This window comes from Thunnus maccoyii, chromosome 20, assembly GCF_910596095.1.
Source record: "Thunnus maccoyii chromosome 20, fThuMac1.1, whole genome shotgun sequence".
NCBI classification, from domain to species: Eukaryota; Metazoa; Chordata; class Actinopteri; order Scombriformes; family Scombridae; genus Thunnus; species Thunnus maccoyii.
The window spans coordinates 9,224,087-9,234,739 of record NC_056552.1 but is presented as its reverse complement, the minus strand read 5'-3'; the positions used below and the strand labels follow the sequence as shown (position 1 = coordinate 9,234,739).

Here is a 10,653-nt window from a genome sequence, read left to right as displayed (position 1 = left end):
TTTAGTTACTTGTCAGATGAATATTTGACACAATGGATAATATAAAAAGTTTTTAAAATACAACACATTGTTAAAGATGAAACCAGTGATTTCCAATTCCAATTTTGTCTTTTGATGTCTTACATAAAGCAATGTGTGGTCAGGTCAGATTTCAGATGTTTATGAGTTGTTAACAGCTCCACCAAATAGTGATTTTTTTCCCCTCTAAACTTCTCACAGTTCAATAAATGTTCAAATGATCCAATATTTCACCAAAAATCAAAGATTAGAGAAAAAGTCTAAAAACTGAAAACTGATTTGTGCTTTGTTTTTTCTTCTTTCCTCTCCCATTAATCATTAACCTGATGCACCATATGGTTTGTTACACAGAACCATCTGAGAAGTCGTCCTTGGAAACTGGGCAGGCACTTCCAAAAAAAAAATACTTGGCAGGTGATTGGATGAACCATCTGTCTATCACCGTCTTACCTTGCTAAGCAGCTGGCTCATGTAAGAATCCTCATAGGACACTGATTGGCCTGAACTACCGGTGGTTCGGACCAATCGCTCCGTCCGAAATCACGTACTATGCACTACATACCCAATATGTGTACTATTGTTCAACATTGTGTGAATAAACAGGAGTATGTGTCTTTTCGGACGTCACTTCCCGAGAGCCTCTTTGCCTGTTGGAGACACGTAACCATGGTAACATGTGCCAACCATAAAGTCTGAAATACCGGTGATTAAAAAAAAAAAAAGCAGAGCAAAGTGAAATGTTGCTTAAATTAAAGTGTTATTGACGTTACGCCAGAGCTTCCTTGGTCACTGTCCATCATTGTCTGTTATGTTGTTGTTGTTGTTGTTGTTGTCGTCACTACTGCATCGCATTGTGGGATATTTATGCTGGCGTAGTGTCCAGTGCTTGCATACTGTATTGTTTCCCTGAAAATAGTATGCACTTCACATACTATTGGTTTCACACTAAGGTTTCAGACATACTGTTTTAGCGTACGCAGCCAAACAAATAACTTGAAGCCTGACAACACGGATGGCCTCGCAAGGTAAATTAATCATCTCACGACCCCTCAGATTTATCTGGTGATCCTTTGGAGGGGCCCGACCCCTAGGTTGGGAACCACTGGACTAAACTAGCTAACTGTATATAAAGTAGTTGAAACTAGCTCCACCTCCAGCAGTTACAACAGTAACATGCTGCTCTAACACTGATGCTTCACTATTAATAATCTAATGATGTCATATATAATAATATATCAGTCAGAGGAACCAAACCACTACTTTTACTTCCGTAGGATTTTTCATGTAGAACTGCTGTGTTGGTATTTTTACTTCAGCTGCAATGATTAGCTGATTTTCACCAACTATTTTAGTAACTGATGAATCATTTTAAGTCATGTTTTAAAGAAAAAATGCCCCAAATTCTTTCCTTGGTTTCTTTAGTCCTCTGTGACAGTAAACTAAATCTCTCAAAACAAAACGTTTTAGGTTGCAGCTTTGGGAAACAGTGATTAGTGTTTTTCACATTTTCTGACATGTTATAGACCAAAAAACTAATTGATAAATTGAGAAAAAAAAAAGTTAATTGCAGCCCTAGTGTTAAGCTGATCTTATGAGTATAGGATATGCCTCAGTTTCCCACCAGGAAAAGAACGAGGCTGGCGCTATTCTATATTTTTGTTGTTGTCAACAATTCCCATGAAAAGACTAAAACCAACAATACTGTCTGTGGCTGTTAGCCCCGAGTCAATTTGTTTCCAATGAAAATCTTCAGAAACAGCTCATAATTATATAGTTTGAGTTTGAAAAACAGCTAAATGATTTCATATAACAGCTGAGCGCTGTAGTTTTTAACATTACTCAGACATGAGTAATTGATGCCTTTGTTGGAGACTATTTTCAGTGGAAGATTAATACACATTTGGTGCGTCAGTGAGTATTTTGTTCAGCAGGACGGCGTATGTGAGTTCTACTCAACATAAACTACAGAGGCCATGTTCTTCATAATGGAGGAACAACGTGTTGGCTCATGACAGTACTTGTTAAGGTGGAATTATGGTTCTGCGGGCTGCACGTAGGCGAACATGCACAGGGGTTGCTTGGAGACATTTGTGTGGCTGTTAATTTCATACCTGTACGTAGCAGGTTTGTGTTCAGTTTATTTTGGTTTTTTAATGGGGTTTGTTGACAATAAGAAAAATATAAAATATCATCAGCCATCTGTGTCAAGTGTTAAGTTCAAGAATGCTTGAAAACTTGTTAGCAAACAAGGGATCGATAGAAGAAACAGATAATTGGTTTAAATATCCAGCTTCTGCCACTCCAAGTTGTAGCAGTAAAATTAATGCAAACTTGACCAAACCTACTGAAAAAAGGAGGACTTCATCCCATCTGATAGGACTATTTGGGGTACTTTGGACATTAAAAATTGGGAGGAAGGTATCTTCAGTAAAATAAGAATTTAAGAAACTAAAATACAGTAAAAACACCTGACTAGTTGATGTAAACACTGCCAGGTTGAGGAGTCTATGCTATTCATGTAATAATGGATTGTGGTAGATATGATAAAGGAATGTCTGAGTAACGAAAATCCACATCAGACAAATTACTGTACCAAATAAATTGTAAATTAAATGTCTTCAAAGGTGTCTGGAGGGGATCTGTAACTCTACTGTAACTCCAACATGTGAAAAATGTTCGGTGCTTTCATTTTGAAGCTGACCAGCTGAGCGTCCTGTATGATTCAGGCTGTCTCTGGCTGACCTGACGCAGTTTCTCGGCTACATCGGCTACCCCCTCCTCCATCCCTCCTCCATCCCTTCATCCCCTCCCTCCTTCCGGATCAACGCTACGGCCGTCACGTGACCTGTCACACAACTGATGTGTGTCACGTTTTAACCGGGAGGAGCTGAGGGACGAGCCGGGGAGGAAGGGCAGGGAATCATACTTAAAGGGCTTACTGCATTTGTTAATGGCCTGGACGTTCATGATGTTCCTTTGGGGCAGCATTGCATATCTATGTGTGTGTGTGTGTACCAGGTATTCCTCATGTTGTGGGGACTTGGTTTCCTTATGGAGACAAAAAGCAAGTCCCCTTACCGTAAAACATTAATTTTGGGGTGAAGACTTGGTTAAAAGTTAAAGTAAGTTTAGAGTTATGTTAAGTTTAGGGTTAGGCATGCGGTGGTTATGATTAAAGTTACAATAAGTCTGCAGGAAATGAATATAAGTCAATGAAATGTCCTCTGAAGTGATGGAAACACAGCTGCTGACTGAGATCACTGTGTGTATGTGTGTGTGTGTGTGTATGTGTGTGTATAGTGCATGTTGTTGCATGAAAATATAACTGTAATATCTTGTTACAGACTAAAGGTGCATTCTGCAGCGCTTAGGCCTTGACCAGATTAAAACTAGCAGGAAATGAGTCACTCTATGTTCCTGACATGCAATAAAAAGATGAAGGAAAAAATATAATTTTAGTACAAATAACTGTGTTTTATACAATTCTGAATACAATAATATCACTTATTTTGACAATATATAGTATAGTTTTCAGATCCTTTACTTTAAAAAGGTATAAACATCAAATTAAGTTTAAATACTCCATCACAAGTCAAGTTACTCATAATTGTACTTATTTAAATGTACAGAAATATCAGCAAAATATACTTGAATTATTAACAGAACAGCCCATTAGTATGTAATAGTATGTAATAATGTAATAGTAAACAGACTATGTAATAATAATGTAATAGTAAACAGACTATTACATTATTATTATTATTAATATTATTATTAATATTATTATTATTATTATTATATGAATATATTATTGGATTATTATTACAGTTTTATTAATGTGTAAGAAGCATTTTAATGTTGTGGTTGGTTGAACTATATTTATTTTTGTATTTTAGAAAAATATGATTCGATTTGTACACAAGGACATTCACATATTATAAAAACACATGTTTACCTACCAAATACTCAGCTATACATCAATTCAAAGTGAGGACGAGAAAAACAGACTTAAAATAAATTTAAAAAATGAGGAGTGAAAATAAAACTATATATATATATATATATATATATATATATATAAAAGCCAATAATGAGACAGAACAAATGTAAACAGCAAACAGGAAAACAATTTGAGACTAATGCACACGAGAAATAAAAATGATCGAAATGTAATAAAATAAAATAGATTCAAAAATAAAAATAATAATAAAAAAAATAGAGTGAAATAAAACTTAGATTAAAAAAGTAGACAAAATAGATAAACAGAGACAAATAAAATTGATAAGAGGGGAAAAATAAATAAAATAAAACTTTACAACACGAATATAATAAAATAAGTGAATAAATAATGTCTATAAGTCATAAATCAGCAATGCATCATATTTACTAAAATCCTGTGTTATATGTAAAATCTTGATACACAAAGTAGCTAAACTACAGCTGTCACATAAAAGTAATGGAGTCAAAAGCACAATGTTTCCTTCTGCAATGTGGCGGAATATAAAGTATAATATAAAGTATGAAGTAGCATAAAATGGAAATACAAAAAAGTACCTTAAATTGTATTTCAGTATTTGATAAAATGTATTTTACACTGCTTACACACAACTAATTGTTTCAAATTCCTCCAAAACGAGCCACTTTCATTGGGAAATCACAATAAGGCACTTATTACAGAGATAATGTGTTTGATTCCATTATTTTGGTACATTAACGCCTTATCGCCATGGACGAATTATAAGACAATGAACCCCCGGGTGACAGATAGATAAAAGGCGCCCAAACCCTCCAACATGGGAGCAAGAAACGAAGACTGAAAGAGACACAAAATCAAGTCAAGTTAATTTATTTATTTGTCCAAGAATCTTAGGAAATAATCACAGGTATCAGGAGTTGTTTCAGGACTATTTGTGACTGCCGGGCTGAGCTCTGTATCTATTATATTAAGTAAGACTTTGGGTCTTTGGGTATGTTTGAAGATAATATCGATAAAATATTTGTCTCTCTCTGCTTTGACACACTGTTGATATTTAGCCAGACAGTATCTCAGATGCTGGAAGGACACCAGCCTAACTACACAAACGTTAAACCAGGTCTGAGTTTAAATTTTCAGGTTTTCTGACTTTATAAGGGGCAAAAGAGTCCAGAATATTGGTGCAAGTGGGGTTGAATAGAGAGACCAGTTATGTGTCCAGGCCAGCAGGAGGAGCTTTAATGACAGCAGAGGTGAAGGTATCAGAGAACTGCCTGGCAGTAAAAGGATAATAGACCATAATTACCAGGTAAAATGGGTTTAGGAGTGGGGGGAAGGAAGTAGAATAAAATGGCCCAATGATAAGATAAGCTGACATTATTCATCTGGGCATTAGAGACAAGTTAAAACAAGGTCAAGGACATGACCGTGTACATATGTAAGACCTACGACTGACTGGGTAAGACTGAAAGAGTCAATTAAATGTAGAAAAATACAAGCCACAGGATTTGACGGACAGTAAATGTGAATATTAAAATCACCTACAATTAAAAGCTTGGATCAGATTTGGATACATATATAATAAAAGAGAATTCTTGTGTAAAAACCTTGTGAAATTTAGGAAATCTGTGTATAAGAGCACAAAGCACTGGAATTGATTATATATTCAACAGTCAACGTGGGTTTACAGTTAAAAAAGATCACCATTAAAAACCATGACCAGGCCCCCAACACATCCAGATGTAAGACATTTGTATGAACTGTTTACAGGGCACAGCTCAGAAAAAGAAACTTTGTCAGGTTTCAGTTAAAACTAAAAAAAAATAAATCAAATTTGCACGTTTAAACAAAATCATTTAAAATTAAGGACTTGCAGGAAAGTGACTATGAACCACGTAGACATTCTGCAGGTGAACCAGAGTCGGAGGTTCTGTTGTTGGTTCAAAAACTGCAGCAGAGAAGCTTTCTGACTCCTCTGTATAAATATTATACTACATATTACAACATACTATACAAAATCTAATAGGAAACAATCAAAGAAAGCCTGAGATGCATGTTCTGTTTTATTCATTTAGAGCTGTTCTGCAAATAGCCTTATTTCACTGTCAGCATGTTGTCCAGCTGTAACATGAAGCAAAAAAATAAATAAAAAGGCAGTTGGCAGTATTAAAAGACTGATAAGGATCAGACCTCTGACATCTCTACTTTTAACTGGGCTCTGTGACTTTCCAACAAGAAACGTTAACTGTCAGTTCAAACCGAGGCTCTGACCTGAGGTCAACATGTTGCTTGGTTGCAACATTATTTTTTGATAAAAGTATTTCAAAGTATTTCCATCAGATGATGTTTGTGCAGCTGGTGAGTTTCAAAATTACCAAAAAGGTTCGACTACATTATGATGACGGTACTGTGTAGGCTGGGAAAACCCCTTAAACTCCCTAAATATTACTATTTCTTTGAAATTCATGGTGGAAGAAGTATTCTCATCCTTTATATAAATAAATGTGTGAATACCACAACGTAAAATGACTCCACTGCAAGTCATGAGTTGGAGTATGGATGGATGTATTAAATGAATATGCGCTAAAAATATCAAAATTGAAACTACTCATTGTACATAATGGCTCCTTTCATAGTGTTATATATTACTGTTTTATTATTGGCACTGATGCATTTATGTATAGGAAGCATTTGAATGTCTCATCTTGAAGTAGATTGACAGTAATTTACAACCACTTTGTATAGTTGTAGGTGGTTTAATTCTCAATAATGCACCTTATCTTCAACATTCATCATACTGTATGTTTAAGATATGTATGTGCAACATAACGATAGCTGTCAAATAAATGTAAAGGAGTAAGAAGTTAAGTATTTTCTGGGCCGTAGCCATGACTCAGGACATGTCCTTGCTTTTTTTCTCTTTTCAATGTCACACTTATTATTATAGAGTAAGACAAGTCATAATGTAGGCTGTCAGATAGAAATTCACATTATCTCTCCTTCACATTATCTCTCATATCCCCTTGACTTTCTGAAACCAATGATCTGACATTTACGTCCACTTCACACATTCAAAATTCAACTTAAATAAAGGCTGAAGCGCTTTACAATTCACCAATTACACACTCACCAACGGCAGCAAGCTACATTGCAAGGTGTTGTCCTGACCATCGGGAGCAACTGGGGTTTCAGTATCTTGCCCAAGGACACCTCGACATGTGGACTCGAGCAAGAGTGGGCGATCGAACTGCGCAGCTCTGCGATTAATGGAAGTAATGGAGGGAAGTAAAGAAGTATTAACAAAACAAAATGCACTCAACGTATCTTAATCACTCATTTGTTAGGCAGAGTGGCGTCTGTTATTGTTGTATTACAGTCATTATTTCCCTTAGAAGCAAATGATTAGAGACTCAGCAGGCAGAGAGCCATCAGCCCCAGACATGTCGATTACCAGTTTTGTTTTCCAGTGTGACATCGACCCCATCTTTTGGTAAAGCATGGAAAATCCCACTGTGGACACGAGACAGACTGGCTTTAAACCTTTGCTCCTGTGTCTTGAAGGATTTTCATGAGCACTTTAACATCACTACCAGTGACAGACACAAACCCATCTGAGACAAAAGCCTCAAAACCAGAATATTTCACACTTTCAGGTTTAGCTGTAAAAAGTATCTTCATCATTTGAAACTTCCCTAACTGGAGCAATGAGAGCTGCTGGTTCAACATTTTAACCTTGCATCTTAGTACAGGAACTAAACCAACAGAACTGTGACCATGATTCACCTTTTCAGACTCAAATGAAGAAAATTTTGTTGAGTGACTGACAGATTTAGCAGCAGCATAATCATCTGAAGCACAGTAATATCCAGATTTCCTTATATGTGCCAAAGTAGCAGCTTCAGGGCAGTTTTCACTCAACATTCAGCGATATGAGTGGCAACTTCAGGTAGAAGAGAGTTGCTGTATCACCGTCAGATCACACCGATCTTTAAAAATAGTGACATCCGTGCAGAGCACCACCTGTTGAAATGTTTAGTTAAGTTCTTTGTAAACTCAACATGTGACTGCTTATCAGACTTCCTCCAGAATATAAAACACTGCTGATAAACTTCTGGTACCTGATCATAAGTTCCCAAAGTGGCTGTTTGGTGCAGGCAGTGCTCCCTAAAATATGTTTTCCTCTAAACTTTGTAGTCCCGGCTCACAGCTTTGCAGGTATACAGGCTGTCCCTACATTGTTCTGTTCTTTGTTTTAAAACGATTTGTCTCAGTGGATTAAATGTGAGAAAGAAACACAGATGGGAAGTGACACTTTTAATCCTGTAGGTGTATAGAAAGTAGACAGGATGTATGTCCAATCACAGGATTACAGTTAAATAGTGGGTGTCATTGTGTTAACTATCTTATCAGGTGTTTGCTCAGGGTGCCACTGATGTGACAATTTACAAGTCATGCAGTGTTTTCTGTTGCAAGTTGGCTCGAACTTTTTGTGTTTTCCAAGTTTCTTTGTTTCAGCAGAGTTCATCAAAAGGAGTCTTTTAAAAAGTGATAGCGAGCTGCTGCACTTTTACCTTTCTTAACTGTTACAAGTAACTGCAACTTATGATTATTTTCATTATTGATTTATTGTTATGTCTACAAAATGCCAGGAATTAGTAAAAAATTATGGTTATAATTTTTCAGAGTCAAAAGTGTCTCCAAATGTCTTGATTTGTCCGAGAAACAGCGTAAAACCCAAAGCTATTCAGTTTACTGTCATGTGTGACAAAAAAAAGCATGAAAACCTCACATCTGACAAGCTGAAAACAGCAAATATTTGGCATTTTTGCATAAAAAAATGACTGAAACTATAATGCTGTTATATTTGTGCTCAAAATCCAAAAAGTCCACAAACGGTTAAAAATAAACAAAAACAAAAGTGAAAAATGCAACAAATACCAACTTCAAAAATGCCACAAGAAACAGCTGCAAGAGGCAAAACACATACAAGAAGGAAAAACACCTGCTGTACAGCTGTATATTCATCAATTTAATGACTGGTTTAAAAATATTCAGCATGGTATGACTGTGGAAGACAAAGATAATAATATAGTTTAATTATTTCTTATATAAATGCAAATATACTAAACCATTGGCCCTTGAAGAATATATTTGTAAATTAATTTTTATCATAACAAAGCCCTGAAGAATACCAGAGCTCTAAAACTTAAATAAACAATTTGAGCTATTTATGCTATTTTATTTTATACATAATAATTACGGCATATTGGACAGAGGAACTTTTTTCATGTACTTTTTAATGTTATTGTAATTATTGCTCTAACGTCTTCCTAATGAACGTGATATCCATGTCAATATTTAATTAATGCAGTCACTTTTAAAAATATTCTTGTTAGATGTTACTCAGTATTTAGTACAACAGGAAGCCTCTTGTTCTTCTCCACACTTGAGGATGATTGAACAGATTTTGGGTCCTGACAAATGATGCTGTATGATGATGTGTGAAGGGTTTACAGACATAATCTTAATGTTAACGACTGGATTTGAATACTAAATATCAAACATGTGACTTGAAATCCTGCAGAGTGAGAAGGACAGTGATCAAATATTGAACAGAAACCTGCATTAGCCAATGAGAGCGAGCTGAGCGGGACGCGTCATCAACCGGATGTTGCGTACAATAAAACTTTATTTCCAACTCACCTACAAAATATATTATAAACCATACTGATTTCATCTTATCAGCCATCACTTAATACAGTTTTCTCTCTCTCTCTTTTTTTTTGTTTTTTTGCAGCTGACGACGCCTCCGTGTTTTTCTTCTTTTTTTTCCTGAAGTCACGTTTAATCTCGCGAGTTTCTGTGAGATCTCAACTCCCTTTAATCACCACTCTGAAAGCACTGAGTCGAGTTAATTAAAAAAAATGATTGACAACCGGTTCAGGCTACGTTTTGGTGAAATTAGGACAGAGGATTATAAGACTCTGATTGGCCAAATTAATAAATGACTGACGGTTATCCCGCCCTCTCAAACCCTCCTGTCAGCAGAGACACAAACTAGAAATCCTTTCACATAAACGCAAAATGTGTGAACCTGTATCTTTGCTGAACTCTCCGATGTGTTATTACCATGCAACTATTAAAGTCGGCTGAATCAATCGTTGTGTTTGTGGCCTCTAACTATCTATATAGATGTGATACTATAGGCATTACTCCCATTGAATGGTCAGCGAGTGATTTTTCCGATATTTATTTATATTTATTTTTCACATTATTAGAAAGCCCCGCTAAACGCAGGGCATCAAAAAATTGGTTGAAACTCTTATTGTTCCTCTCCACGGAAATCTTTAGTAAAAGGCGAAAGATTTATACGATCTGAAGAGAAACAAGAGTGTACTGAAGAATATGTGTTACATAGAAAGACCACATTAACGACGATACTACCTTTACTGACGGTTTGATATAAAATAATGTACTCACAGAAACACAAGACTCACATAATTTAGCAAATACAGAAACACAGCGGAATAAACACAGCTAAAAACGACATTTTAAGGTAAAAACTGTGCGATTATTTAGCCGTTCGCGCTGTGGCGCAAGGCATGATGGGATGGGTTGACGTTTGTATTTCCGTGTTTTCTCGAATTAAAGTTTTATTTTGC

The 10,653-nt window shown here is 35.9% G+C and overlaps 1 non-coding gene across 1 annotated transcript; it reads right to left on the bottom strand.

The window, feature by feature from the left end:
- Nucleotides 1–10,271: 10,271 nt before the first annotated feature.
- LOC121887658 lies at nt 10,272–10,386 on the bottom strand. The gene has a single exon (XR_006093019.1). It is a non-coding gene; the product is annotated as a U5 spliceosomal RNA (small nuclear RNA).
- Between the last annotated feature and the right edge of the window lie 267 nt (nt 10,387–10,653).